Genomic DNA, 24,731 nt, shown 5'->3' with positions numbered 1-24,731 from the left:
ATCAACATAAATTCAACAACTCAGAATGATTTTAATTGGCTCCCCCGTAAAAAGATGTTTGCGCTTGAGGTAGGTATAATACCCATGATCCCATGGACTCTTCACATATCAATGTGCATTTATAGCAACTGTATTCATTAAATTGTACCATATTTTAGTTTTCTTATACTGATCTCTGTTGCAACCAGGGATAAGACTTAAAAACATAAATGCCAAGAAGTCTACCTCTGACAGTTGAGCTTTATTACAAATACAAATGGTGCTAACATAAAAGTAAATAAGTATTAAGATTTCAGTGACAGAGTTTTACATGAAAATAAGGGGAAGGAGAATAGAGGCCAAGGCAGCAGAGACAGATTCTGCCAATTCAAATGTTTCTCCAGTGACTCGTTGCATTTCTTTTTCCATAACTGGCTTAATATTTTTGTTTATGTTTATGTCTTAAGTTTTTGTTCTGATTGTTCTTAATATTTAAGTTTTCTATCTCTGTTGGGTGCAAATTAAATGAATCATATTTTATTAGCAGTGATGAAATCTAAGTTTTCATATTTTTCTACCATTAGGCCATTTAGAAAAATCTTTTATGTCATCTTTTATGTCGTCTAAGTTTTGTAATTTCTTTTCATAGAATTTTGTAAAGTAAATATATGAGTGTTTAATTTAAATGTCTTTGTTTTGATATTTCTCATTTATTTCTTATTTTTGTAATTTTTTGGTCAATAACTCCTTCCACTTTATTAAAATTATTTTAGCTAGTGCTTTGTTCATTTTGTTTATTTTTTGCCCAAGAACCAGATAGATTTTATACCTTCTAAAAGTATAACATAGCACACAGAGAGTATGCACATCATACATATATGACCTGATTTTTTTTTTACTGAAGTGAAAGTCACATAACATAAATGAACTATTTTAAGCGAAAATTCAGTGGCACTAACTACATTCACAGTTTTGTGCAACCACCATCTCTATCTAATTCCAAAACATTTTCTTCATCCCAAAATAAAACCCTGTATCCATTAAGCAGTTACTCCTAATTCTTCCCTCTCCCCAGTCCCTGGAAACCACCAATCTGCTTCTGTTCCTGTGGATTTACCTATTCTATATATTTCATATAAATAAAATCGTATGTGATATTTTGTGTCAGGCTCTTTTTACTTAGCAATGTTTTTAAGGTTCATCCCTGTTGTAGCATGCATCAGCACATTTTATGGACATACCACAATTTGTTTATCCCTTGATGGACATTTGGGTTGTTTCTGCCTTTTGGCAACGGTGAATGGTGCTGCTATGAACATTCACGTACAAGTATTTGTTTATATGTTTTCAATTCTTTTGATTATACACTTAAATTTGGTTTAACTTGTGAGGAAGCACCAAACTGTTTTCAAACTATTTTACCTTCCCACCAGCAACGTACACAGGTTCCAATTTATCCGTATTCTCACCAACATGTTTTCTGGTTTTTGTTGTTGTTTTTGTTTTGTTTTGTTTTGCTTTTGGAGTATGGACGACCTAGTGGCGGTGAGGCGAAGTGGCATTTCATTGTGGTTTTGTTTGCATTTCTCTGTGACTAATAACGCTGAGCTTTTTTTTGTGTGTGCTTGTTGACCGTTTGTATACTTTCTTTGGAGAGATGTCTATTCAAGTCCTTTCCCGAGTTTTAACTAGGGGGTTTTATCTTCCTGTTGTTGAATTGCAACTCCTGGCCTGGCCCCTCTATTCTGCCTTGCCTTCCCTTCCCTTCCCTTCTCACAGAGAGGATGCTCATTCCTGTGGGCTCTACAATTCACGTTATTTTGGGCAATAGTTGAATCAAGTATGCCTCCACCACATAACATGGACCTTTGGGGTCCCAACCTGGGATAACATTTGACCTCAATGCCCAATGTCCATTTGCTAAGACAATGTTTTAGACACACCACAAAGTATCATTTCTGATTTAATTAAAATTTTAAATGAACCCAAAAGTTCAATGGTTTATACAGGAACTGAGAGTAGATGCAATGTGAGTGGTTCTGTTAAATTCTTATTGCTGCCCTAACAAATCATCAAAGATTTGGTTGTTTAAAACACCACAAATCTGTTAGTTCACAGTTCTGGAGATCAGAAGTCCAAAATGGGTGTCAGTAGGCTAAAATCAAGGTGTCAATAGGGCTGTGTTCCTTCTTAATGATCCATGGAAAGTCTGTTTTCTTGTTTTTTCTAGCTTCTAGAGGCTGCCTACATTTTTTGGCTTGTAGCATCCTTCCATCTTCAAGGCCAGCAATGGCCAGTTGAATCTTTCGACGGTGAATCACTTTGACACACTCACTACTGTTCCCTCTTTCACTGTAAGAATCCTTGTGATTATACTGAGCCCAACAGGATAATCCGGGATAATCTCCACATCCCAAGGTCAGCTCATTAGCAATCTTAATTCCATCTACAACTTTTATTCTCCATTGTCACATAACCTAACATATTCACTGGTTCCAAGGATTAGAATGTGGACATCATTTCAAGAGGGAGGGGCATTATTCTGTCTATCACAAATGGCAAAACAGAAAATAAGTTTTTAACTCACTTGACAGTCCAGTGAGGATTTTTTCTGGTCAATGGATGTTCTTCCACTTGGTGATGCAGGATGCTAGGCCTCCATCATTTTTTGGCTCCCCCATTTTCACCATGCAGTTTCCAATTCTGCTATGCTTGGCACAGAAGGAAGAAGAGCGTTGAGACTAAGAGGTTTCCATAGACTGGGTCTGGAAGTGAAGCAGGTAATTTCTGGGCAGATTCATTGACTAGAATTCAGCCATATAAATGCAATTAACAAACTCCTCTAGAGGCTTGAATAGTTAATCTCAATCTTTACACTAATAGAATAGCACACATTTTAGTGAACAGCCAGTTACTGTTCACTTTGCCACATCTGGCAAAGTGTTTATGTAGGGAAGCTTGAAGCCACCAGGTAATCACAATATAGTACAAAATATTAATTTAAAAAACCAAGTCTTCTAAATATATTTCCATTTTTATTTTACACTATAACGTGATGGGGAAAGGTCATACAGGTATTTTTATTTTAACCCTGCAAAAGTCCAAAAGGTTCTTCGTGACAAAGCACTTGGAAGAGTTATTGAACGTAAAGATTGATTAATAATTTTTTTCATAAAACTCTGTTTTTTCTGCTATGATACACCTCCAATCAGTCATGTGATATCTAGTGGATACTTTTAAGTAAAAAATCAGTTTTAATATGTATCTTCAAATTATTAAAATGTCAGAAACAAACTGCATTTTGAAAATAGTTATTTAGAAATGTTTTCATTGTATGTGATTTTGTTGCCAAAGATGACATGCGAAAACTACAAAAATCCTAATATTTTCACATGATCATGGAAACAGAATTTTCTAACTTGCTTAGAATTCACCTAAGTAAAAAAAAAAATTATTGAGATTTAAGTTCTTTGTTAAAAATATCGTAAAATAAACCACTTTACTTGGTTTGCAATGAAGTAGCATCAGAACAACAATAATTTACCAGCTAAATTTCATTAAAAATTTGCATAATTGCTGAATGAGATTAAAAATGTCTTTGGAAGGACTACATTTTATTGAAATAAGAAATAATAAAGAGAAAGATATGTAACAGTTTTAGAGATGCTAAAATGCAAAAATTAGTAATGTGCATCTTAAAGTATAAATTTGGTAGTGTACAGATTCAGACATGTGTGTCTTCCATTTACGGCTGCATATCACTGTGAGGTTTCTTCCTCAGCTATGACAGCCACTAATTTGAATCAATGGAATAAAGCAAACAGAGTCAAACCTTCAATTTGCTGCCTCACAAAGTGTTAAAGCAAGGTAGTAAAATATAATAAGGTCTAGTCAATCATGCTCTGATAGGATAAAATAATAATAATGCTAAAAAGAGAAATAAAGGATTTTGTACGATTGGTAACTATAATAGATTTTAAAGTACATTGAAATATTTTTCATTTCACTATTTTTTTAAATGTCCTTATGTTTGACTTCTATAAATCCTATAATAAATTACCATTGTACACATGCATAATTTTAAATAAAAATAATCACTAAATAAGATATATAAATTTTAATTTGAGTGAATAAGCAAAGAAAATTTGTTGGGGAAAGATTGTTACCAAAATGGATCCTCAAATAGAATGTTCTGAGCTCCTGGGTCCACCCTCATTGGCCTGGTGTGCAGGCCTCCAGGATTCACCGGCACTGTCCCTCCCTCTCTGCCTCTGTTTGTGTCTTAGGATGCCTCTGCACTGAGCCACGTGGAGTCTTCAAGTGCACTATTGACTGAGACCTTACTCACCTTCCTTTCTTCTTCATAGATTACATAAGTTTTTTCTTTAAAAAGAAAATCCATGAGGGTGACACCACATACCCCCTTATGCCTTCAGTCTACCCTGAAGAGTTTCCACCACCACACCCATACCCTAGTATCTGTTGGCATGGCTCCTTGTCTCTGTCAGACTGTGAGCTCTTGCAGAACAGTGGACAACTGAGCTGTCTGTAAACCTCCTAACCTATCCCAGCCTGTGGCTCTTAGAAAGTCATCCAACAATTTATGTAAGAATAGAAGAAAAATGAAAATAATAAACAAGAAATCCCATTTATTGACTTCTTGTTTTAACCCATTAACCGTATTATGCTACTCACATATCCACTCATCAGTTTAACCCTCAATCTACCCTGGGGAGGAAACATACTCTGAGAAGTTAAATAACTGCTCCCTGATTGTAGGATTAGTAAATGTCAGAGATAGAAAACAGAGCCAAACCAACATCTTCCTCATGTTTTATGCTACTTCACTTGTGAAGATAGATGAATCGATGAAATGTGCTTAATTCTGATACCTAGTGATGTAATATTATATTGAAAGCTGAGATCAGGTCTCTAATTTCTGCATTTTTAGGAAAACCTTGGTCTACTACAAACATATAGACGGCACTTATGATTTGAAAAGAATAGATTATAATTTTATCATCCAGTTTCAAACACACAAAAGATAAAAGTTTTCTAAAGGATATATTCAATATGTTTTGCAATGTTTCTTTCTGGTAGTCTTATTTAAATTAATAACTGACTTTAGCACAGGAACACAGATCCAAACTGGAGTGGGACAATCTCTTTCCTGCCTGCTGGCCCTGGGAACTTAAATGTTCTGACAGCATCATCTCTTCATCTGAGTCTCCTTCTCACAGGCTGACAGTTTCCCTGGGCCAGGTCTTCTGATCTTAGGTAGCCTGAGAACTGGCATCTATTTCCCAGCTAACAATCCCCCAAGGAACATGTGGAAAAGCAACATGCCCACCATTCCACAGATGAAGACATTTTTGGCACCTTGCCATTAATCAGTTAACTAGAAACAGCAACAATGTTTCTCCTCCCCATCTCTCCTCCCTAGAGTTTCAATTGCAAAGCCAGCTGCTCAGCCTCTGCCTCCCAGGAGGCCCTTGCTGGGTTGGCACAGAGTGAGGAGGATGCCCAGGGCGCTGCTTTCACACGCCCCCCTCCCACCCAGAGTGCATGTGAGGGAGGTGACGCTCACTGTGGGTATGGATTCTACCCTACACTCAAAAATGAAGCCAGCAACATATAATCTTTCCTCAAAGTTGCTTAAATGATAATAATTGATTCATCAATTTAATTACCTACTCATTTATTGAGGCTCTACTGTGTATTAAGTTCTGTGCCAGGAGCTGGGTATAGATGAATATGACACAGTTCCTCCTATTAAAATGCTTACTGACAGAAAGATATAGACAAGTAAAAAAAAAAAACAACAATGCCATATAAAAGTGTGGTTACAATCACAGAAGGGGTGTGAAGAGAGATAATTTCAAGCTAGAAAAATTAGGGAAGAGTTCACAGAAGCTAAAGGATGAGAGATACACAATAAAGATAAAAGAAAGGACATGTCATCAAAGCACAGAGGCTGAAAGAACATGGCATGTTTAGAAACACCCTATTTGCTCCAACACAGAAGCCCCAGAACATGCCTGACAGGAGTCTAGCAGGAGGTAAGGTGCAAGAAGCAGGGAGAGGTACGGTCAGGAAGAGAACAGGATGTCATTCTTAAAAGTGCTGACTGTATTTCTCTGAGTAAACATATTCATTGTAGAATGGAAAGAATTGCAACAAAGCCCTCACCTTCACAATTAGAAAGATGTCTTTTGAAGGTGGGAGGTGGAGGTGAATTGCAATAGTCCAGGGAGACAATATTGCAGACCTGAATTGAGGCCACAGAGATGGGAGTGGAGAGTGAGGAGACAGACAGGAACAGCATTGACAGGACCTAACTGCTTATTGGTTATAGCAGAGAAACCTGTCAAAAGGAGGACTAGAAAGTGATGCCCAGGATCCCTGCTTGGGTGAAGGGGTTGGATGGTTTCATCAATGATGAAAGAAAAACGTGGGATGGAGTGGGCTGAGTGAGAAGAAGGATGTTGAATACAAATTTGGTCATGGTGAGATTGGGGTCGAGCATCCAGGTGGAGATTTGTAATTGCAGTTTGATACATGGGACTGTGCTTCAGAAAAGAGAGCTGGACATACTTGGATTGCTAATTTGTGATCTCAATTGCTGAATTGTTTCAAGAATGATGATTGATTATACTTAGCTGTTTACGACCATTTAACACAACGTGCAAGGCATGTTCTGGAGGGCCCATCAGCAGCCTTCCACCCCAGCACCCCTGCAGCAGTCTGGCTGCACATCCCGAGGCTCCACGTTAGCTGTGTTCTCTGTCTTCCCCGCAGTCCCTCCTCTCACACACGTCAGTCTGGTAAACACGTCGACCTGATTATCTTTCAAAACACCTCACTCCTCCTGCTTTCCTGGCCCAATGAGGCATCCCCCATTGGTCAAGAACAAATCAATAGCTTTTCCTATTTCTTTGTCTTTTTAGAAAAGTCTCTTGGCATCTCTCAAAAATTGTGACTAACAATGAAAAGTTTTTTTTTTAAAGAGGCTGTGTCTTTTGAGTTTATCAAATATGATTGTATTTTCCATCCCCTACCACTCATGGGGCATGCAGAGGGTAGAGTCAAGGAGACAAACGTCAGACTTGACTGTGCCTGCGATAGCTGGAGCCTGTTACCACGGAGAGCTAGACTTGAGTTTTACTTAACTTGGACCCAATTACTCCCACGGAGGAGAGCGGCTGCCTTGAGAAGTTATCCCAGGAGCAGATAGGTGTGATGCAGACTGTCATCCTGGAGCTTCCCACAGAGACGCAGGTGGTCCTGATCCTGAACGTCTTTCAGACAAGCAGACTACCCCACATGACTCAGGGAAGGGCTGGAACTAATCCCATCTGCCTTATGCTTGCTCTTTGAACCACCCCAATTCAAAATAATCATTTAGTCTACTTTTTATCTCATCAATAATTAGCAATTCCTTTCAAGTTACGTATATAGCAAAGACAATGATTATAAATAAATCAAAGCAGAATTGTGCTCTTCAATGCCATTCTGCGTACAGATTCCTCCGTGGGAGAACAAGGGAGAGGGAGAGCACACAAACTGACTGTTATGCTTAAAAGGAATACATAGAGTTCAAACTCCCATCCAAGGAAGATGGAAACCAAAAGCTGAATTCAAAGAATTGATTTATAAAGTAGGCAACTATTTCAATTGAAATAATGTTTTCACTTTGCAAAATGCTAAGCCATAAATTTCCTTAGTAAATAAATTTTCCAAAATACATTTATTTGTATTTGAGATATAAAAATATCAGAGGAAGAGGGACTTAAAAATTATCAGTTGGCCCAACTACCCATCACATGACTGGCCTTCCACCCCTCCTCTCTGCACACACGCACCAAAAGATTCTCCTTGCCTGTCATATATTTGAGTATGTCTCCGGCTGGGAAATTTGCTACTTATCAAATCAGTACATCTTTGATACTTTTGACTCTTAGAAATGTCTTCTACTGATCTTCAATCTGTACATGTACACTCCACATATTAGTCTTATTTCTGTTTCTTTATGAGTGCAAAATAATTTTGTGAAATTCAAATATGGTATTATGCATATAAAACTGCTTATTAAACTTACAAATATAGAGGTATTTCTTTTCCATGAGTTCTATCACATTTATCATGTTCTTTTAAGACACACAGGATTTTGACCTTAAAGGGTAACATCCAGAAGATATTCAACCATTATTGGAAAGCCTAGAAAAACACAGAAGTTTGTTAGACATAAACAAAAATGTGCAGAGAAATAAGCATATAAGAAATTAGACTCTGAGTTAGAAAAAGTAAGGTGCTAAATGCATGAGAGAAAAATGAGTAGTGGACAATGTTCAGGTTTCAATGGAAAACCTGCAACAAGTTAGTCGTTCCTTTTTCATGATGATATGAAGAAAAAGGAAAGACTGAAAGTCTGTCTCAGTAAGATGAAGCGGCGTAAGACGATTTAATTTAAGGTCATATCGTTTAAATATTCTGCTTAATACGCACCAATCATTTTTAAGTGATTTACATACCTTAACTCTTTTAATCTTCACAGTGAGCTCAAAAGGCAGGTCCTGTTCTTACTCCCTTTACAGATCAGGGAAGTGATATATAGATATCAATAATTGTCCAAGGTTATGCAGCAGACGAATGACAAAGTAGGGTCTGAAGCCTGACATTCCCCCTTAAAAGGCCATTCTTTTAATTACTGTGAATCAATGAGATTGACTCATTGAATCCTAAGCTGTTGCCATCTCCTGATAACTAGGAAGGCTGCTGTCAGTGGAGATGGGATAGACAGTTTGTGCTCTTGAAGTCTAGAGATAGCAGTGTTAAAGGATCTCAGTGAAAACCCTGCAATATTAGTCCAGGATGAGTTCATAATTAGGGTAATGGTATAATTTATTGTCCAAAACAGGGCATTTTTGAGAGTGAATAGGACATATTGAAAATTAAATTAGGACAAAAGTACCAAGAATTTTTCACAGCAAATCAGGATAAATTAATATAAAACCTTTTCCTATAATTCATATACTATGAGGCAAGACCCCATCAAATAAATTAAAATTTTAGATGTCAAGAAGAATTAGGACTAAGGAGCAGATGTCTTTCTCGTGGATGTGGATTTTTTTCTCTGTCATTTATCTTCTGTAAAACATAACATTTACCTTACCTCAGCTTCTGCATTAGAAAAAGGGCATATCAACATTGAAATACAGTAGATTGGCATAAACCCTGAAATGTCCTTGCCATCACAAAGACTGCTGATTTTTCTCTGAAGCAGATTTTTAGATGGTTTTACATATTACCATGGCTGCATCCGTGGGTCATTTATTCTCTCACACTCTACCTTGTCATTTTGAACATCCACCCACCTGTTCATTCACATCCAATTTGAGGTTTTTTTTCTGCTAGAGTCACAGGAACTCTGCTTTGTCAAGCACAGTTTTCAGCATTATCAGCAAAGCTATCCGTCCCATTTTTCCCCAACAATAGTCATCGGATAATAGGAATAGGAACATTGTTAAAGTCATCTGGTGGTCCCTTTTAAGTCATTCATTATATTTAGCACAAAAGAAAAGAAAAAAACTCATGACAAGTTTCTATAGATTTGAGGATGATTCAAAAAATTAACAACTAAGGGAAATTTAGGATGATTAGGCTACACGTAAAATGTTAAGAAGAAAAAACATTGTTCTCTCATATTTCTCTTTTTATGACTTTCAGAAATTGATTCTGGATTGATCATCAGGTGATTCTTTTGGTTTCATGTCCTTATTAGTTTCGATTTCTTTTATTCCAAATAACACATTTTTACAATTACACATAAAAGCTGAATGTACCTAACTAGAGCCCTACATGCTGTTGAAGGAGAAAGATGAAGTCCACATTCTAACCTAGAATCCAAAAGAAGAAAAGGCACACAAAGAGACTCTCCCCATCTAGATGACAGTGCTGCCTTTTTCTGCTTAGGATATACAGATGATCAATATTAAGAAAAGAATCATTACAGGGACAACAAGAGATTCTAATTATACATTCTAGATACAAGTCTTTCATCAGATATGTTATTTGCAATACTTACTCCCAGTCTATAGCTTGTCTTTTCATTCTTTTAACAGTGCATTGCAGAGAAAACATTTTTAATTTGATGATGTCCAATTTATCAATGTATTCCTTCATAGACCCAGCTTTTCATGCAATACTGAGGAACTCATGTCCTATGTTTTATTCCGAAAGCTTTATCATCTTAAACATGGAGATTTCAAAACCATGTGTTGAAAAGACTACCCTTTATCCACTGAATTGCTTTTGCAACTTTATTAAATACCAACTGGCCATATTTGTGGAGGTCAATTCCCGGACTCTGTTTGTTTTCACTGACTCCTGTGACTATCCCTTTGCCAATACCACACTATCTTGAATACTGTGTAGTTTTCTAGACAAAGCTTAAAATCAAGTAGTCTATGATTGCACCAAATTTATTCTTCTTTTTCAAAAATATTTTAGCCTTTTTAGTTTCCTTGCCTTTTATATAAATTTTAGAATCAGCTTGTATGTATCAGAAAAAATCCTGCTGGGATTTTGATTGGTATTGCGTTGAAATCTACAGGTCAATTTGGAAAGCATTGACATCTGAAATGATGTTGAAACTTTCATTACAAGTTCATGGTGAGTCTCTCCATTTATGTAGTTCTTCTTTGATTCCTTTCATTAATGTTTAATGGTTTTCACCCTATAAGTCCTGTACCCATCTTTTTATATTTATACCTAAGAATTTTATTTTTGCAACTATTGAAAGCAATACTCTTTCTTTTATTTTGTTTCCATTTGTGCATGGCTAGTATATAAACACGCATTTGTTTTTTGTTTGTTATCCTTCTATCTCATGACCTCACTGGATCTTCTATGTGATAATCACGTCATTTACAAATAGGGATAATTTTTATTTCCTGTTTTCCAATCTATACCCTTGTTTGTTTATTTGTTTTGTCATTGATTTGGCTGAGAATTCTACTACTGAATAGGCGTGATGGGAGTGAAATTTCTTGCCTTGCCCCTCATATTGGGGGAAACACATGGCCCTTCCTTCTTACATAGGAAGGTAGCTGTAGGCTTTTTGTAGATACTCATTATCAAGTTGCATCAGTTCCCTTCTACTCCTGGTTTGCTGAACATTTTTGTCATGAATAGACACTGTATTTTTTCAAATACTTTTTCATGATCATGTAGTTTTTTCTCTTTTAGATTATTAGTATGGTGGATTTCATTGACTGTTTTCTGCATAATGGCTCAGCTGATATTCCCAGGATATGTATCACTTGGTGATGGTATATTATTCTTTTTTTACAATGCTGGATGCAGTTAGGTAATATTTTGTTGAGGATTACTGCTTGATTGTTGATAAGGGATATAGGTGTGTATTTTCTTTTTTTTTTGTAATTTCTTTGTCTGTATTTGGTATCAGGGTAATACTGATCTCATAAAATAAAATAAGGTGTGTATGTTCTTTTACTTTCTGGAAGAGAGTGTGTAGAATTGGTGTTATTCTTTAGTTGTTTGATATAATCTACCAAGGAAACTATCTGGTCCTACTGATTTGTTTTTCAGAAATTTTTTAACTACAAATCAATTTATTTAGTAATTATAGGATTATTCAGGTTAACTGCTTGATCTTGGGTGTCTTGAATGAATTTTGGTAGTTTGTGGTTTTTAAGGAATTGATTCATTTCATCAAAGTTATCAAATTTATGTGTGTAGAGGTGCTCATGTATTCCCTTATCATCCTTTTACTGTCCATTAGGTGCATAGTGATATCCCCTCTTTCATTTCTGATATTAGTAGCTTGTGTCTTCTCTTTTATTTTAATTTGTCCACCTTGCTCAAAGATCAATTTTATTGATTATTTCAAAGAACCAGCTTTGATTGCATTGGTTTTTCTGCTTTCCCTTTGAGCGTTAGCTGTTCCCTTTCCCAGTCCTGAGCCAGAGCTGGAGATCTGCGGGAGCTCTCTGTGCCACGGAGCTCCCTTCTGAGTTTCTAGCTGTGTTGAGTTCAGGTGGGGGATACAGAGAGAGAAAAAAATAATAAACTCATCTCCAATTTGGTGGCTTCAATGTCTGATGTTCTTCCCCAGTCTGCATGCTGGTGTTTACTTTTCAGGCTTCAAATGATTTCTCATGCATTCTTTCCAGATTTTATAGCTGTGTTCAGTAGAAGAGAAAGTGAGAAGCATGCTCACTTTATCTCACCTGGAACTGGAGTATGTCAGTAGTTTTTCTATTTTCTACTGCAAATTCTAAACTCCATACCTATTGTTGAGCAGTAGGAGGAATCTCACAAGAAGCCCTCTGTCATTGGATGTCTGTTGGCATCATACTAGAATAACCATTGGAGATAGACTCTTCTGGAGGGGATCTAAAGCCCTGGACTTCAATTCTTCATTATTGTTGAAATGACTTCATTGCTCGTGCATAATTTTCCTGCCCTCTGTTTATATCTTGGCTTGTGAGGTACTTTTTTAATATTCTTGTTTCTATATAATTTCAAACTTAAGGAAAAGTTTCAAGAATTATACAAATAACTCTCAAATGCCACTTACAATTTGCCACATGTTAGCATTTTGTCCCATTTAGTTTATCATTCTCTCTCTCTCATTTTATTTAATGGGTTTAATATATTACTCTAATTGGTTATTTTGATGTTCAAATTTTCCTAATCTGGAGTGAATCCTATTGTTCTGAATTATTTTTTTTCATTTTGACATGACCTCATCATTTTTTGTGTACATCTTTATTTTCTGATGGTAAGATATCTCAGTCTCTGGTACCGAAATCATTTCTCCAAGGGGCCAAAATTTCTGTTATTGGAAAATGTTATCCAGAAATCAAGATATAGCTGTGCTTATTGCTGCTTGGCTGTCTCATTTTCTTTCTTTTCTACTTGAAATTAAACTGGCTTAAGGCTCTCTAAGTTGAAGAAAATCAAGACCAGTCAACCTTGGTGCTTTCCTACTTTTCAATGGGTTATACCCTGGGGCTCATGCAGTCTGGAAAAAAACAGAGATCTTGGTTCTCCTACCAAAATAGCCACTGCTATTATTCCTAGTCCTAGTCCAAGTGGCCTGACAAATTAGGCAGCCCTGCTGGCAGCTCTGCTCTTTTCACGCAGAGCTCAGCCCTGGAGCTCTCTATTGAGTGTCTCAACAATGGGGGCCCTTAATCTCCAGGCCTTACAGACAGCCGTGCTGGCATCTGCAGCACAGTGGCGAGCTTGAACTCGTAGGCCTGTTCCTAAGGCTTTTTAACAGGCAGAACTGGTGAAAAAATACACACACTCACACACATATGTACATACAAACATATATATCTGTACATCTATATGCTCATATATATCTATCTATCAAAAACTATGAGTTTGTTCTTAATTCCACATGGCCCACTCAATTCCAATCTAGCATCATACAATTCATTGTAGTCTTTTTCCTTTCCACACTTTTCCGAAAGTGAAAAATCTCAATCATTTAATCATTTGTTCAATCCCATATTACATAAATATAGTTTCAAAGTTGCTAATCCATGCTACTTTGAAAAGCAAACACGCTGTGTAAAACAAACTACACAAAACAGTTCAAAATGAGCTCACAGGTCTTTTCTCTTGAGCCTGAGGGTACCTACCATGTTCAACAGTTGTTGGGTTAATTCTATTTTCGTCACGTAGGTGTGATTGTTATTCAGCTGAAATACACTCAGGTCCATTTTTGTCTGTTTGTATTCCACTATGGTTCTATTATTTTCAATTTTTGTTTTGTTTCTGTTGTTATTCTTGTGGTTTTGTTACTGTTTTCCTTTTATATCTATAATATTAACAAGATTCGAAATGTCGAAACTCTACAAAACGGTGTTTCCAGAGAAATATACTCTATCTCCTCCACGTGTTTCCTCTCATCCCCTATATGTAAACAATCTCAGTAGTTTCTGGTTTATTTTTCCTGCGTTTCTATTTGTAAAGGCAAGCATATACATCTTTTTAAAATGTATTCATATTTATTTCCCCTTCCTTATTACACAAAAGATAGCATACAGTGCATACTCTCCCCTCTCTCTCTAACTTTCTGTCTCTGTCTCTCTCTCTATGTGTATGTGTGATTGTGTGGGGTGTGTGTGTGCGTGTATACAATTTGCTTTTGCCACTTAACAACCTATCATGAATTCACTCCATTTGAGTTCATAGAGATATTCCTCAATGTTTATTACATCTGCACAGTATTTCATTGGCAGATATACCACAATTTATTTAAATTAGAAGTAATTTCTCTACAACCACATTATTGATGAGTACTACTTCATGTTTTCTTGTTGTACTTTTATTGTATAATTTTTTAAATGGATCTCTGGTCCATTTAGATCAGAAGTTCTCAACTTTGGCACTATTAACACTTTGGGCAGAAGGATTCTTTGCTGTAGGGTCTCTCCTGTGAGTTGTAGGATTTTATCAGTATCCCTGGCCCTTGCCCAGTAGATGACAGTAGTATCTCCCAGTTATGATAATGAAAAATGTCTCCAGACATCAACAAATGGGAGCCCAATTGCCCCAGTTGCAAAATACTGATATAGAGTGTATTCGTATTTCTTGTACATATTATTTGGATCTAATTTTAACTTTTTCCCAAGGACTTCCAGTCATCCCAACACCATTTATTAAATTGTCCATATTTGCTCTAATGATTTGAGTTGCTTTTTTTATCAGGTACTAAATTTCCATATGTACTGAGGTCTATTTCTGGATTTTCTATTCCTTCTATGTGTCTACCTACCTATTTGTATGCCATTACTGTACTGAATTAGCAAAATAATGCTATACTAAGTTTAAATATCTAGTAAGATTAGTCCTTCCTTGTAGCTTCTCTTTTTTCAAAGGCTTTTAGCTTTTTTTTTTCTGGTTATTTATCTAGTTTCATACAAAATTTACTAGTACTTGTATTGGAATTGTGTTAAATTTATAAACTAACTTAGGGAAAAACAACATGGAAAGTTAAAATAGCTTGCCAAAAAATGTAACTGAAAATAAATACAATGAGAACCAAACAATGGTATTAAGTTTAAATATAATAAATACAACTAAATATGTTATACACCAACAAAACGTAAGTTATAATAATTTAATTGAATAACAAACATGCACGTCTGAAAATATGTTCCCTAATTAGAACATCAAGTGGTTTTTATTTATCAACAAAAAAAGAGATCTTAGATGTAAAAAGAAAGATTTGACCTTGGTAAAATATTTTGATATCAGGCAGTAGTGGAAATTCCATATTTTGAGTACTTGTTCCTGTAAAATAAAAAGTGTGTAACCATATTTTCTAGTAGAAAAGAAAGAAATCTTAATCAAATTGGTATAAGTGATTCTCAATAGAGTTTGTCGTCAATAAGTCAGCGAAAGAATCCATGCGGCAGGGTCAAATTATTTGACAAGTCTGCAAAACGATGGGAGGAAAACAGTTTTTATATCGTTTTTCTTGACTTGCTCAGGAAGATGCTTATTACTGCTTATTATGATATTTATATCAAATATTTCAATGGTCTCTTCATAAAGTTCAAAATATATTAGTTCAGAAAGTTATTAACTAGTTCATTCTGACGATGAAGAGAATCAAATTCATTACAACCAATTGTTTACTCTCCTAACTTGAATTTTGTAATTAACAGAGTTATTTTATTCATGGGATGTTGCCTTATAAAGACAAACTTAAGTTGTTCCAGTGAGCAAACGTTTGAGCAAGATATACTGGAAACTGCCAATTTGCAAAGGCCATCTCTCATGGTAAACTTGAAGTTTACCCACAACTTGTACTGAGTGAGAATACGTCTGTGAAGAAAGCAGGAGTCTTTAGCATAAGCTGGTTGTTTGTAGACACTGTGTTTCTTTTCAGAGCTGACACAAAGAGTCAATCAAGAAGGGTCCTGCCTTAACATGATTGACAGTTTTAGAAATGTTAGTAAGTACAGCTTATTAAGGGATGTTCATAGATTAGCAAAGGCTTGTATGTATCTACACAATTCCCCAAGTTTTACTCTAGGTACTACAGCTTAAATATGTGAAAGAAATGAACTCATTTGGGCAATTGCAGCTTTGGTATCATCTCTTGGCAACCTCCTACCTCGCTCCCAGTTTGTTATTTTTGTCATGAAGTCAAAAAGTTTAGAATTTTCTTCTTCAGTTGTACGATTTGTTTGTTACTAAAGTCTTCATAGACTTTTTTGTTTTGTTGATAGCTGATTTAAAAAAACAAAAATTAAATGGATTCACAGTATCATTGTAGTTACTCTTTTTTATTGAGGCATATTGACTTTGTTACATTTATAATGAAAATTGCTGTTCTTCATTTTTGGTGATATCTCCAACTCTATAATCAGCTGTGTTATTTGAAAGGGGCATAAAATCAATCATTTACAAGCTTTGACCTTTATTACTTTGACAATTAACAGTAGGTAAAATAAATGTCTCATCAATTATTTCACTAACTTCTTTATTATTCAGTAAGTGAGATTTCTAGGGTTTTTGCATTTTCAACCTCCGTCAATCTTCAGGTCAGTTTATGAGATCTACTTACTTTGCTTCAAACATTCATAAGTTTTGAGCGTTGTTCTTTCTGAGTTTCCAAATTGCATTTGGAAATGGTTTGTCTTATTCCAGAATTTGTATTTCCAAGTATTTACACATAACTGATAGATTTCATTCCATTACTCATTTATTAAATGTAGATTTCAAATACTTTATGTCATAGTACCTCAGTTTTTATTGTCTTTGTGCTGGAACTTTTACAACAATATCAGATATTTAGGTAATCTTTAATCTGTCGCCACTGTGTTTTTATGAAGATATAGAACTTATTTCACTATATTTACTTCGGGAAGTGATGTTGTCAACAGAAGCTTTTATTTTGGTATTTAAAACATCCCGTATTCAAACACCAATTCATATAGGGTTCAACAGAAAAAGGAAGATATAAAGGAAGGAAGGAAGGAAAAAAAGGAAAGAAGGAAGGAAGGAACAAAAAGGCTGCATTTCCCATTTTCCCCCTAAGAAATAGCTAGAAAGACAGAACTCCCTTTACTATTGGTGGAGTATGTTAAGCAAACATGGACCATCGTGTGGAGGGAGAAGAATGTAAGCTGGGAGCTGTTGATAAGTCTGGGCTGCAGAGTTCTCACGAATTGGGTCCTTCCAAGAGCCTCCTCCATTCGTGAAGGTTTCACGTGCCGCCCCATCCCAGGATCGCGTTGCAAGGACTGGCCTCCAGGTTGCTGGTGAATTGGGTTTTCCTTAATCTCCCATTTTACCTTTCACTCTGTTTCTTCAGCCTCTGACTCCTGTGCTGTTATAAAGTCCACTTTGGATACTTGTTTATTTTCACCAAGTTTTATTTCTCTGTAAAAAATGCAACTGAATTGTGAAAACACTGGTAGAGACCATTAAATTTTTAATGCAAGTGGTCCAACCTGGTCCAACAATACAGTAACCCCAAAACAAGGATCTAGAAAATTCAGTCAATTTAGTCTAGTATCATGAGGAAATTATTGACTTCATTTTGGAGGGACACAGAAATATTGCATGTTACTTGATAAAAACAGTTATGACAATCTTTACCCATCAAAATCATTCTGGTCCTTCAAGCTTTGCTTCCAGACATAGCTCTCACAGAAGCAGCATTCTTACTGTAGTTCACGTTGATTTCCCCCTAGTACAAATCACGATGATGTTTAATATATGGGTATGTGCAAACATATGCACACACATATTCACAGATATTTTACCAATTATATCACAGAAAGAATAAATGAAATAAATGAAAAATAACAGAAAATATAAAAAGTAATGAGAAAATATTTTTTTTTCTCTATAGGACCTTTTTTTTCTTATCCCTAGTAATGTACCATTTGTCAGAGTTAACAGCAAAGCAGAGTCACTTCAGTGTTGCTCAATGTTCCATTAACCTCATAGCCCATTGTTTTCAGTGTTGCTATATAAACTTTACAACTGTTATTTGTGTTTGCTTCATAACCATCTCCGTTTATGGTCATCACTTTATCCCCAGCATCAGCTTAGTGCCTGGGTGCTTAACAGTGGAGCTCAGTAAATACCTACTGAATGAATAAATGCATGAACTTTTAATAACTTCACAATATTCTATGAAGTTTCTGCACCATAACTCACGTAACAATTCCACTCTGTTAAGCTTTTCTCTATTGTGGGGCTATCACCACATGTGTACATTTATTGTAGGATGTGGTCTTTTCTGCAGTCTCCACAGGGAGGCTCCTTCTCCACCTGGACAAATCTCCCCTGGTATCATAACTTCCCACCTCCCTTCCGTGGGTCACATTCAACCTGGAGGCTAGGGGAAGAAAGGGGATATCATTGGCTTTTTCCGTCTCCTCCAACCTTTGGCTCTAATTTTTCTTTCCCACCCACCAGAACATTCTGGATCCTTCACAATAGAATCAGGGAGGGATACAGACGAGTGCAGGACTTGCTTCACAGGTAAAGTTGTCGTTTGCTATGGTCTTCCTCTGGTCATGGAGGATGTTTAAAGCCCTTTAGCACATAGGCCTTTTCCAGGCATCCTTAGAGACTCCCAAATGCACCCCTTTGGCTGCAGCTCTTTAGTCTCAGACATGCCTCTTCTTCAGCAGGCTGCCCATGACCCTATCCTCAAGGCCTGCAGCTGACCCTTGGCCTCCAGGCTCTGGACCACTGACATCTCCTGGCCCCTTGTAGGAGAAGGGCACACCCCCTTGAACTGACCGCAGCAAAAATTCTCTATCACCAGTCCCTACCATTTTCAATATTTAGCAAATAAAAATAGAGGCCATCCTATTAAATTTGAATTTAGAGTAAACAAATCATTTGTAGCATGACTATGCCCCATATATTGCATGGCAATTCAAACTTAACTGGATGCCCTATACTTTGGCAACTCTAGTCCCCCTGCAGACCTGGAAACACTGTTGGCAGTAGAGTTACTTCTCACATTCAGCCCATGTCAGCTGCCACAGGCTGCTTCTCTCTCTTTCTCTCTCTCTCTCTCTGGAGACTTTCTTTTCAGATACCTGTCTGTGTCTGCAAAGACACAGAACTCACCCAGGCTCCCTCGGCTCCTGGAAGTCCCGGGCACTGAGCGTTAGGTAAGGGGAGACACCGTACATCTCCCCACATTGTGGGGGAGACTGGAACCAACAGCCCTTCTTCCGACAAATCCTCTCGAATGGTCAACAGTCCTCAAGGCAATGTGGGGCTGAGGGTCATGCTTCTTCCACAGCTACTTTTCCAAGTCTGCATAGGAGGCAGCACCTCGCTTTGAAAAATCAGAGTACTTGCCACCTGTTGTCAGTTCATAGCTTTTCTGTCCTCAGTCGCAGCTAAGGACAAAGTTCTATGATGAATTGTTGCATGCTTATATTTGTTTCCCTCCTTTGTATCATTTCTTTGGGAAAGAATTTCAAAGGCGTGATTGTATGAATATGCATGAGCATTTTTGTGACTCAAAACTCCACCGTATCTCATTTGACTACGTCTGTTTTCCCCAACTGCACAGCTGGCCTCCTGCACGCCGCCCACCACCACACCAAAGCTGTCTGAGGCAGTTTGGACCTGCGAACACCATAAGTTCAGATATTTGAAAGGGCTCACCAGCCTCCTCAGAGCATGTTCACATAAGCCTTTTACTTCAAGGCAAAGGACACTGGGTAGCAGAAAGGAATGCAGGCAAGTGTCGGGGTTCCAACAGACACCCCAGGGCCCTTCCTCAACACATGGGCTCTGTCTCTCAATTGAGCCGCCAGGATCTGTGCGAGGAATCTCGGCTTCTGCAGAGCTCAAGGCGGAAAGCTCAGTGGGGTTTTGTGTCTTTCTGTTCAAGTAGCCAAGCTAGTCTGGCTCACTGACGTCGCAGGTGAAAGCCATCAGAAAACGGTGTTGGGCTTTACACAGCACGTCATGAACCCCACTGCCCTTATCAAGGGCCAGGGTGAGAAGAAGACATCCAGGTGTCTCCAGAGAGAAAGTTACAGCTTTTCCCGTCAAGCTGTAAATCTACTTTCTCCAACACAGCACTGGTCAAGAGTCACTTAGTATTGAGTTTCCATCTTCGGGCCTGAATTCCCTGTCTATTTAAAGTAAAGACCCTGCATGCTTCCCTGAGCATTCTCCAGGCTGACTATGAATTACCCGGGGAAGCTCTACAATTACAGCCTCCTCTCCTTGCCTTCCCATTCCTCTGTCCTCCCTCGGAGGTTTATTATAAAGCCTGTGCCTCGTGAGCTACTTTGCCTACTATATTGTGCCTCTTCCTCAAATCCCTGGGCAGGAGTCAGTTCCTAAAGCTGAGACCTCTCCGGCCTCCTTCTGCATTTCTAAGTGTCTATTTCCAGTCACACAAGAGAGCACATTTAGCCATGCTATGCTTCTCGTTGAAATACCTGACATGTAATACCTTTACTATTAAGAAGTGGTTAAGGAAGTTGAATAAAGCATCTTTGATGAGGAATTCATGTCACCAAAGTATCACGCTTAACGGTAGTGAAACATTTGACTTTGCCATAAAAATAATTATGTATAAATATTAAAAAAAATTATTTTGAAAAGTTAAACACCAGGTCTTAAATATAAGATACATGCAGATTCATGCTAGAGAGAAAAAAAGAAGAAAATACTGCATTTCAAAGAGCTAATAGCATTGTTACAATTTACTACAAATTTACTTGCACTCTTCTCTCAATCAAAGTAAAAAGGAAAGCCTGGCGATTAACATAGTTCTCATTTCAGCAACAAAGTAACACATCAGAGGTACAAAAATCTCTTTGCCACTAAATGCTAGAATTGTCCCACGTGGAAATTTACACAGAAGGTACCAGGATAATGTCCCAAATGGTATTTTTTGGAAAGCACATGGAAGCCAATTTTGCTGGACTGCTTTCTGAGCAGTTCTAGATGAAACCAGAGGCATATTATTAAAGTGTAATTCAGTAAAGGCTCTTCTGTGGAAGGCTAAGCTACGTGGTCCAAAATTATGGCTTCCCAATAGTCCCACTCAGTCATAGGATAAAATTTAGAATATAGAGTAGAAGGAGGACTGAAAATTTATCATACTAACTTTCCTAAATAGCACTAATGTTTCTTGGGTACACAGATATTTTATGTATGTTTTAAACAGAGTAAACAGAACACAACACAGATTGACCTTTTCTGTACAATCCAGTGACGGCATTCAAGAAATCTGTATTTGTCAATAGGTGTATACATGTATATGCAGACATACACATATACATATACACACACACACTTACTTGAATTCTGTTGTGTACAAAACAACTTTTGTTACGTATCTCTTCCTATTTTTCAAAATGTTATGTCTAAAAATATAATAAACCAATACAACAGAAGTCACAAAGCATTTATCACGGTCTAGTACATGAATGGGTACAGTGTGGTACACGCTAAAGAAGTGGAATGTAAAAAGTACCCCGGGAACACAGAGGAAGAAGTAGTAAGATAAACCAGGATAGGTATTAAACGTTTCATGGAGATGTGACATTTGAGTGAGATCTTGAAGAGTAGGTAAATGTTGATTAACATGGAAGGGGAGGAACAGTATTCCCATCAGAGAGAACAGCCTGTGAGGTAGCGTGGAGGCCAGAGACAGAAAAACAGTGATTGGCTAGCAGCTCCCATCCTGGTAGCTGGAAAGCACATGGCAGAGCATAGAGGGGTAGGGCAGAGTGGAGAGAGGTGCAACATGGGCTGAATTGTTGATAATATGTCCACCGGACTAGTGGGAGTATGCCAAAGATTTTTATTGTTGAAGAGGAAGAAGAATAGGAAAGCCATGATTCATCATGTGACCATGGATTTCAGAAAAATAAATGGCAGCAGTACACAGCTGGGCCAAAGTCGACAGACCATGAAAGACTGATTCGGCCTCTAAGCTGCAGTCCCAAAAGTGGTATACATACCACACCGATGGCTGTGTTACCACATTTGCTGCCTTACTACATGCTGTGCTTCTCTTTTCTTCCCCATCATTTTTTGCAGTTAGCTCTATTATTGCTTCCAGTCTCTGCCAACATTTTAGTTATCTGCTACTTTTGCTCATTCTTTTCCCCTTTTGTGCATTTCTTTACCCTAGATTCATCTTGTTTTCTCTCTCTTTTTAAGAGCTCCTGAATGATGAGCTCAGCAGATCTTCTCTTTAACAACATTCTACAACCAATAATAGGATTCAATAAAACTTGTAAACCAAAATACTCTTACCACACTCATAAGATCTTGGGTTTTTCATCTCAGTGAAAATCAAAGTCATGTTTACTTTTATTTTGATTTAATTCCATTTGGAGACACAAAATTTAAACACTAAGCAGCAACCTAGAATTCTGTGTGTCAGCCTCATTTTACAAATTTAGAAAGTGAGTCTCAGAAAAGTTAAACATTATTCCTCAAAGTAATAGGACTACCACTAAGAGCCTACTGAAACTGAAATCTTTGGACCCTTTTCACAAAGGCCATTTCTATTATAATCAAGTTTATTGCGTTTTTAGAGGGTTAAGGAGTCGAGGCAACTGGAAGTTGAATAACTGACTGTGTTCATGTAATCTGGCTACCAAGATAGAGGTGAAGATTTCCTCTTATTTAAACACTTTGGAAAATGCCAACAATGGGTGAGTCTGCATGTGAATGTCATTGAAAAGCCCCAAAAGTAAATTATTCTCTTCTTATAGCTATCTCTAAAACGACGCTTAAGTTAATGGTCTCCGTGTACTTAGCCTGATTCATTAACTTTTTAACATTTTCTTACCAACTAGTAGATGGAATGCTGCCAAAATAAGAAACAGTAAACTTTTCTTTGTCTCTTCCAGCACCCAAAGCATTTGGCATTAAAGTTAACTGTAGAAAAGAACGTTATTTTATGCTGTTTTTGGTAGAAACAATAAAAGGCCACTGAATGGTTTTACACAAAGGATCTCTAACGGCTGTAGAGCATGTTGTGAAAGTGATATTTACCCTGTGCTGCAGATGGTTTGAAATGACAGGCTTTTAGTTTATCTTTTGGAACCACGATGACGGGAAGACTACTAAAGTTTTTTCTGTATTAAAACACTTGCACGCATCAGTAAGTGAAGAATCTGAACTTGAGAGCATATTGATTTTAAAATGCACAAGGACCCATTCATCAATGAATTGGACAATGAGACCAATGTGTTCATAACAAACATATTCACTTGGAAGAAAATGATGTGAACTGAGGGTGAGAATCACTTTAAAGTTACATGGAAATGAAAGTTGCATCTTCATAAATTTTGGTTCAAAGAGTCTGATTTGAAAGACATTTTAAAAGTTAAAGTCACCTGAGCTCTCTTGAAGTTGGCTTCATCTTGTCACGTTCTTCATAAAGAACTCACGTCTTTCCTTTCTGCCCTTTGCTGCATTTGCTGTACCCTCACTCTACTGGTGTCAACTGTGCCAGTGAGAAAATCTTTCTGCAGCACAAAGCGCTATAGAGTATGACCACAGACCTCCCTCACAGCTGACATCGATTTGATTTTGGTGCTTATCTGACAATTATCAGATCTATTGTCTTAGCTAAGAATGAGACTCCTTAAAGCCATCATTTAACCTTACCCTTGGCTTCAAACCCAGAGCAACCCACATCTGGAACACTGGAAATTATCTTGCATGACTCCAAAAAAAAAAAAAGAAATACACGCGCGCGCGCACACACACACACACATTCATGGCAATTCAAATTGTGAGACGTTTTCACATGTAACAATGCAATTTTATTCAAGAATATATCCTGACAGGTTGACTATTTTCACTTAGAACTGTTTGAGTGAACTCTCAACTCTGTTCTCAAAGACCAATATAGGAAAATTAAAATATACAAAAAAATACAACTGGGCACTTAAAACAATATGACAATGATAATACAATTATGCATAGAAATATGGAAGAAATGTTATACCTTTCTATCGGCTTTAATTATTTACTATTTACAAGATCTTAGAGAACTAAATTAAAACAAATAGGTAATTCTCTAGAAAGCAATAGCTTTGAGGTGATCTGCATTAGTGGTGATGATTTTTTTTACAGTTAAGTTCCTCAGAGTTGAATCTATGTACATACGCCCAATGCCAGAAGGCATATTCCTCATTCCAGGCAAAAGCCAAAACAAGTTCTCCTAAGCAGAAATCCTATGAGGAATCAGTGAGGGAAGGAGAGGAAGGAAGGTGGCTCCAACAGACTCAGAGAAGAGGCATGGCTTCCCGTTGTCAAGATCACCCTGCCGTTTCATGGAGAAGGCTGGGGTTCTGGCGCAGGCTACCCGAGCACCGGAGAAAACCTTGTTCAGATTTATCAGTGTAGCTGCATCAGGGCGCAGACTGGACACAGATCGTGTACTGAGGGCCTCCTGTGACCCCTAGGACACAGTGAAGGCCCTTCCAAGACAGATTTCTCACATATTAAGAGAAAGACGTCCCAGGTTGGCACGTCATCAACAAGGAGCTTAAGAACTCTGACAATTTCCATAGTGAACCAAATGAAATAAATTGGTATGAAGGTTCTCTTTCTGAAAGGATTTGAAATCCCAATCTCTTGGGAAACGTTCTGGTTAACATGACGATGCCTATCCCATTTAACAGCTCGCATCTTCTTTCCAGCGAGTTCTTTCTGCATCGCGAGAATGAAAGAGT

The sequence above is a fragment of the Ceratotherium simum genome, chromosome 1, assembly GCF_057802395.1.
Source record: "Ceratotherium simum simum isolate JZ-2026a chromosome 1, ASM5780239v1, whole genome shotgun sequence".
Classification (NCBI taxonomy): domain Eukaryota; kingdom Metazoa; phylum Chordata; class Mammalia; order Perissodactyla; family Rhinocerotidae; genus Ceratotherium; species Ceratotherium simum.
This window is presented reverse-complemented; position numbering follows the sequence as displayed.